General features: G+C 36.9%; 1 long non-coding RNA gene across 1 annotated transcript; it reads left to right on the top strand.

Annotated features, from left to right (window-relative positions):
- The first annotated feature begins 697 nt into the window (after window positions 1-697).
- LOC127498632 (uncharacterized) lies at window positions 698-6004 on the top strand. The gene is made up of 3 exons (XR_007925935.1): window positions 698-2798; window positions 2895-3069; window positions 4620-6004. It is a non-coding gene; the product is annotated as an uncharacterized LOC127498632 (long non-coding RNA).
- Window positions 6005-7921: the final 1917 nt, after the last annotated feature.

Genomic DNA, 7921 nt, shown 5'->3' with positions numbered 1-7921 from the left:
ATACATACATACATACATTCATATGGATTTATGGTATGTTAAGACATCATTCACGATTGTCAATGTTGATTAGAAAAGGCCTGTAAGTTATGATGCTGGTTTCCATCAAGTGATCCATTCTTTGTTTCTTTAGTTGAGACAAAGTTATTGTGAAGTTTCTCTAGCAAGATTCTTGGAGTCAGAGCTGAGCTGTCCTAAATAGGTAGTCACGTATGGCACAGATGGTCCATAAAAACGCATAGATCACAAACAATGTGAAAACATTTAATACTCAGTGCTGTAAACTAGATTGGTGCCATTGTAATCAATGGATGAGATTGATCTAACTATGCTGGGTGCACCAGCAGGTCATTTCTTGTTTGTTGCTGCTGCATGGTTTGAGTTTGGAACTCTGTCAAGTTGATTTTTAATCCTCTGTTGTCATCTTAAAATCAATTTTATAACCTATCATTCTCTCTTTCTACAGCGGGTGAACATATCCCTGATAGTGTTATATATCAACAACAATGGGAACGCTTTAATATCACTAGTTTTTGAACATCTGCTACTAGCTTTAGCCTGTTAGCATCACTAGCGTGTTCCTTGCTACCGCTTGTCTTGATTACACACTTCTCACTCAGAAAATTAGTTTCTCCGTTCTAATGGCGAATATATCGAATGTGTGTCTACCTTTGTGTGCAGGTGAGGACACTTTCGAGCGGCTCATGCCATGGTGCATTTGGAGCTGGAGGCAGTGGAGAAGCAGGCACAGCTGCGAGAGCTGAGAACCTCGCTGGAAACATCCCGGGCTGACACAAGTCCGTGGTAAGTTTGCGGTGCAATGTTAATACTCCCACCATCTCTACTCTGTGTTTCTCTGCACAGGGCTTGTGCATGCACCCAGGATGCAATCATCCCAGATCTCCTTCACTCCAATAGATCCAATTCCCACTAAATTACTGAAAGAGTTGTTACCTGTCGCAGAAGAGACTCTTTTTTTTTTTTTGGTAGTCCCGCTCATTTGCAGGGTCTGTTTCATCTGAATTATCCGCACACACACATTGGATTTGGCACAGGTTTTTACGCCGGATGCCCTTCCTGACACAACCCAGCACTGAGAGTGCTGGGACACACTCAAACTCACACACACTCCTACAGCCAATTTGGCATGTCCAATCCACCTAACCCTGAGGAAACCGGAGCACCCGGAGGAAACACACTGACACGGGGAGCACATGCAAACTCCACACAGAAAGGACTCCTGGCTCAGCCAGGGCTCGAACCGGCAACTCACTGAGTCACTGTGCCGCCCACAACTAGATCCAAATGACTTGTCAAATTACAGACCTATTTCAAATCTTCTATTTATGTCTAAAATAGTAGAAATGTAATGTTAAAAGTAATGTTTGGTCAATTGAGCTCCTTCTTGCAAAAAAAAATAAAAATATTTATGAAAAATTTCAGTGAGGATTCAGGCCCCATCATAGCACAGAAACTGTGCTCTTTAAAATTACAAATGACTTACTACTAGCTTCTGACCAAGGCTGCATCTCAATATTAGTTTTACTTGATCTTAGGGCGGCGTTCGACACTATAGATCATGATATACTCTTAGAATGATTACAAAATTACCCTGGTATTCAGGGATAGGCAGTAAGATGGTTTAGATGGTCTGACTGTTACCATTTTGTTTATATAAATGGAAATTATCAAGTTAAAATCAGTAAATTATGGAGTGCAGCAAGGGTCTGATTTAGGCCCTCTGCTATTTTCAATATACATGCTGCCTCTTGATAATATTATTAGAAAACATGGAATTAGTTTCTACTGTTATGCAAATGATACTTCAAATTCAGACTGAGGTATAACATATTGGATCAAAAATGTGCACACAGAATCTCTTAGAGTACAATTTGCATCTAGAAGTATGTACTGTTACTTCATCCTCCATATCAGACAGCAACTTGTATTTCAAAATCATATTTCATATGTAACAAAAACAGCCTTCTTCCACCTCAGAAACATTGCTAAGCTACAGAAAATGTTATGTGTTTCTGATGCAGAAAAACTAGTTCATGCATTCATGACCTCCAGACTGAATTACTGTAATGCACTATTTGGTGGTTGTCCTGCATGTTCAATAAACAAGCTACAGTTAATCTAAAATGCAGCTACAAGAGTTCTTACCAGGTCAAGAAAATATGATATAATATTTTATCATCAGTTTATCATGATCATATTTTATCATCTCTACACTGGTTAACTATTAAGTTCCGTATCGATTACAAAGTATTGCTACTGACCTATAAAGCCCTAAATGGCTCAGCTCCTTTGTATTTAACCGATCTTCTATCACCCTACAATCCATCACGCTTTTTAAGGTCACAAAACTCCTTTTGGTTGTGCCTAGGATATCTAAGATGTTTTCACATTTGGTTCCTAAACTCTGGAATAGCCTTCCTGATAATGTTTGGGGCTCAGACACACTCTCACAGTTTAAATCTAGATTAAAGACATGTCTTTAGCCAAGCATTCACATAATGCATCTCATAACCTTGCACTGTAGTTATATCAGATCAAATGTGCATGACTGTCTATTGCTTGAAATGTTATAAACAGCAGCTACACTAATTATTTTGCCCATTATGCTTATAATTATGCCCATCCCGAGGTAACTAGAGATCACGCCAGCTCCAGTTTGAATCCAGGCAAATTCAGATGACCCAACACCTGTGAAGAGATGACACCAACCCCTGCAAGGACTTCAGATGACGCCAACTCTGAATCAACATACACAACTGCCAAAATTTCAGTATATTGTAATCATTATTACATCATTGTATTGTCTTGGACCTGTACATTACTGACATATGGACATTACTTGTCATAGTCACCTCTGATATTCACCTCTGTAGAGTTTGGGAGAAGGTGCTCACTGCAGAGCAAATAGGTGGAGCTTAAGTTAGCTACCCCTCACTGGCGAGAGGGAGCTGACGTCCAGCGAGGAGGAGCGAATGTACAACCACACCCTAATCCTACCCTAACCCTACCCACAACTCTATCTCTCCACCCCACTGGACGTCCACTGTAGTGAGTACCACTTGAAGTTTGGGTGCAGTTGTGGCCTAATAGTTAGAGAGTCAGACTAGTAACCTAAAGGTTGTGGGTTCGATTCTCAGTACTGGCAGGAAATGACTGAGGTGTGTGTAACCCCCAATCATTCCCAGGGCGCCATGGCAAAAATGGCTGCCCACAAATTCCAAATATGGGTTACCATACATGGCCTTCACATCACTTCACTGCCAGTATGTGAACAGCAGAATTCTGTCAAAAGATAAGGCTTTCAAATATCAACAGTGTTCCTCAGAAATCGCTTACTGCACTTTTAAGCTCTAATTTTAAGATTCACTTTTGTATTTTACTGTCTCAACATTTTTTGTTTGTTTTGGGGATTTTTTTATACATCAATTGCATTAAATAAACATTTCAAAAATATTTGACATGACTGGATCAATCTGGCTATATTATGTTACATCAGCAAAAATAATTTTTAAGGGTCAGCTATAGCTTCTTAGGGTGGAAAATCACATTTTCTCTTTTTACACTGTGCAGTAGGGGTGTAACGGTACATGTATTCATCCCGAACTGTCAAGGTACGAATGTCACAGTTCAGTGCATGCAGTCAGATGACAAATACAGTCCACACTCCAATCCAGAAAGAGGCGCGCACGGTAATGCAACACTGTTTGCTAACCGCCACAACAGGAAAAAGCGCAGAAGATTTCATGTTTACATGTAATCAATCTCTCAACCAGTGTTTCAACTGCGGGAAGACATCAATAAAACATTACTTAGCATTACATTTACCTCAGGCAAGTCATTTAGTGTCCACAGAATGATAGTTCACTAGAGAAATGAACTCTAGAGAGGAGCATTTCACTAAATATATGCACTATATTAGCTTATATATACATTATATTTACTTGTTAGTAATGTCTTAATTATTTAATATATGTTTTAAATAAATTTGTCATGAAATCAAGTTATGACAGTAACCGTGTAAATTATTTTATTTCACAAATGAACTGGAGTAGAAAAATATTTAAAAAATAATTTTATAATTTGATTTAAAAGTTAGTGCAAAATCTAGCTGCCTTGTGTGCAAATTACATGTTTTATTATTTGAGTGTTGATTATTATATCTAAACATAAATAGCAACTGAATTTAATAGTTTGGGCTCTGTTGTTTATTGTAACCTTTAATATTATAGTAATTTGCAAGAATGTGCTTTCTGTATATAGTTTAGCTGAGATATTTTTTTTATCCTTAAGAAAATGTTAATTAGAATTTAATTTATTTAAAGAGAGACACAATTTGTTCAATAAACTGTTTAATAAAAAAAGAAGCAATTTTTTTGTTTACTTTTCTCACCCCTGCTGTACCGAACCCGTACGAACCGTGACTGCCATGTTTGTGTACCGTTACACCCCTACTGTGCAGTGTAGATTTTGGTTTTATTTTTTTTTTCTTGAAAAGAAATAATGTATATAATTCATGCATATGTATAAATACTGCAGTGCATCTATGGATATTTCATTGTTTTGACACCAATGATGTGCATTTCCATGATCTCGCCTAGGGCCCCACAAACTCCCAAGCTGACCCCGCTCGGAGCAAGATGCCTTGGAGCACCATTCTTGTTTTCCCACGCACGTCAGTGGAGTAATGGTATAGAATTCAGCACTGGAGATTCAGGTAAATGGCTACAGAAGGAAAGAGAGACAACGAGAGAACAGAGGGGGAGTAGAAGAGAGATGACAGAACCCACATCATAGCACAAGCAGAAACGTGTCCTGCTGTTGGGCTGCTTGGATCTGGACTCCTTAGGGAATATGGTCTGTCTTTCACAGGTGTGAATGAGGAACCTTATGGTGCATTGCCCCTTCTACGTCTAATTCTCACTCTGTCTAGCATCCTTTTTTAGCTCATTTGTTAAAGAAAAGGCTTAGCTGCTTAGCTTCCTCTAGTTAAATAGCATCTGTTCGTCTGACAGGGTATGGCTGATGGACATATTTTCCTCATATTGCTTAAAGAGGAAATAATCGTATTTATTGTAAAAGCAGCCTGTTCAGGACAGTGTTATTTTAGTTTTATTAATATTTTGAATTAGCTTTTATTTTTATATTTTAGTTTATATGTTAAAGCTGCAGTAACTTTTTTTGGTTAAAAATTATCCAGAATCAATTTTTGAGCGAGTACATAACCAGCCAGTGTTCAAAACGATCTCCTTACCTTAGCCCGATTCACAGCCGTAAGCTTGTAATAATGTTTTCTAATTTGGGTGGTACTAGTAGGTTTCCGCGGGAAATTTGAGCATGCAGCCGTTCGTCTTTGTGTCTTTATGTCACGTTACATAAAGAAGGAGTCCCAGCTACTAGGCCATATGGCTTGTGAGGATGCTGCTGATAGCTGATAATTTATTGCCTTTTCTCACAGCAGCTGCAATAACGAAACTTATCGTTTTGATGGCGGATTGTAATCCAGAAAGGTCCAAATGACAATCATCAGTGACAACTGGAGATTCACCCTGTAGTCAAAAGCAAAAGACTCCGGACTGCAGAGTGGCTAGAGAAATTGAAATACAGGTAACGCTAATACACACTAAATACACATAGTCACGCAATGCTGATGTTGTTAACATTAACAATTTGAGAACAAAGTATAACAATAACAATAATTTGCACGGTTTGACGTGATCCGAGCTAGGCGATCGTTACATTTAATCACCATTGGCAGCGTGATTTATTCCTTTTTTCTCAGTTGGTCAGAACAAAAGTGGCAGATTTGTTACTTACTTGTTCAGATGACATTTTCCGATGAAAATTCTTATTTTGGTCAAACTTCCAAGACGTAGAATCTGTGATTCTGAAGTACAGTGTCCACACCAATGTGGTGACTGACAGCAAATGCTAAGGAGTCGTGCTGATGCACAACCCACAGAAAGATGATAATTCCACAAATAACTGCAATTGCAGGTTTCAAACAGAGATGGCGACAAAGAGGCAAAACTTACAGACTGCAGCTTTAATTATAATTTAAATTTTAAGCCATTTTATGTGCTTTTGTAATTTTATTATTATTTTTATTAAATATTACTATTTAGATTTAATTTATTTTAATTTCAGTTTTAGTTTAGTTTTTAATTATTTCTAGTTAATAATTTTAGTGCTTCACCTTAAACTTATTTTAGTTTATTGCCAAGGCAAAGTTTCTAATTTTAGTTTAGTTTAAGTTTTTCAACTAATATTTCTTTCTCTTTTTTTTTCATTTCAGCTTTATTTCATTCAACAGAAATGTTTTTAATAGTTTTATTTAACGATAATAACCCTGGTCACAATTATTTTTATCATCAAAAGTTATTTATTACAAAGTTATTCTTTTGTATGCTAGACATTTCATTCATCAACAATGAAAAGTAAAGCGTGACCCCGAAGTGGAGTACATACATATTGCATTAGATAAGTTTATTATTTACTATAATGATTGCTATTTATATGTGATCTGTCAAATGCATGAAATGTGATTGTGTGTGCTGTAATAAACAGTTTAGCATGACAAGAATCTTACTCACTTAATTCTAACTTAATTCTTTGAGTAATTGGTTAACCGCGACCTTTGCCCTGAACATACTGCTGACAGTTATATTTGAGCAGAGATTATTTTTAGGGCTCTTACTAATGTGCTTTCTCTTCTTATTCTCTTGTAAATGAGAAAATAATGACAGGTCGAGTTTATTTGCAGTGTGTCGATTTAGAGTTTCATTCATTATCACAATTTCCTACACACAAAATCACTATTATGCTGCACAGAAGCAGATGTGATGAGATGAGTGGGTGGGTGGCCAAGAAATGAGAGTTTGGATTATTATAAGAGAAATTGAGGACAGATGCTCCACACGGAAAGTCTCTCCTTCCCTGAAGGAATGCGGAGTCACTTCCCAATCCCTTTTTGTGGGGGATGTGCCAAGTACCTGCATTACCTCTCGTCAAAATCCAGACGCAGACAGTAATGTTGCCGACACATCTCCATGCCTTCTGAAGCTCCATAAGCCCACTGTCTTTGGATGTCTCTGTTTTTGGCAACCCACCCACAGAGAAACCTACCTTTATCACTGTCAAAAAGAAGCGTTTCTGCAGGAAGATGGCAGTAATGCTCAGCTTATATTTGTTGGGGTGGTATCTGGAAAAAAGATGAACTACACCGTTTTATCTCCTAGAGCAATAAGCTGCAGACACAGAAGGTTTGTCATTTATGGTAGTTTCTTTAGCGCCAGAGGATTTAATGTTCTGGGAGCTGCATGATGGGAAAGTTGGCATATACATAGACACAGCAAGTGGAAACACTGCTCTCTGAGAAGGCTTTATTTTAAAGATTTATCAGAACAAAAAAAGGGGAATGTCTTGTTCAGCTCAAAGAGGTTCCTCCAAAATGCATAACTGAATTACTGTTATAATCATTTTAGAGCATTTTTTAATACAAAATATGTATAGGCTATATGAAACTTTTGTAAATCTATAATATTAATAATAATATATTATCATTAATAATATAATAATGTCATATTCATAAGTTTGGGGTTAAGATTTTTTCTCTTTTTTGAAAGAAGTTCATTTTATTGAGATAGGATGCATTAAATTGATCAAAAGTGACAATAAAGACATTTATAATATTACAAAATATTTTTATTTCAAGTACTTTCTATTCATCAAAAAATCCTGAAAAAATGTCCACAAAAACATTAATCAGCAAAACTGTTTTTAAAATCGATAATAATCATACAACAAATCAGCATAAGAATGATTTCTGAAGGATGATGTGACACTGAAGACTGGCATAATGATGCTGAAAATTCAGCTTTGCCATCACAGGAATAAAATACAT

The sequence above is a fragment of the Ctenopharyngodon idella genome, chromosome 2, assembly GCF_019924925.1.
Source record: "Ctenopharyngodon idella isolate HZGC_01 chromosome 2, HZGC01, whole genome shotgun sequence".
NCBI classification, from domain to species: domain Eukaryota; kingdom Metazoa; phylum Chordata; class Actinopteri; order Cypriniformes; family Xenocyprididae; genus Ctenopharyngodon; species Ctenopharyngodon idella.
The sequence above is the reverse complement of the archived record's forward strand: the minus strand, read 5'-3'. Positions and strand labels throughout refer to the sequence as shown.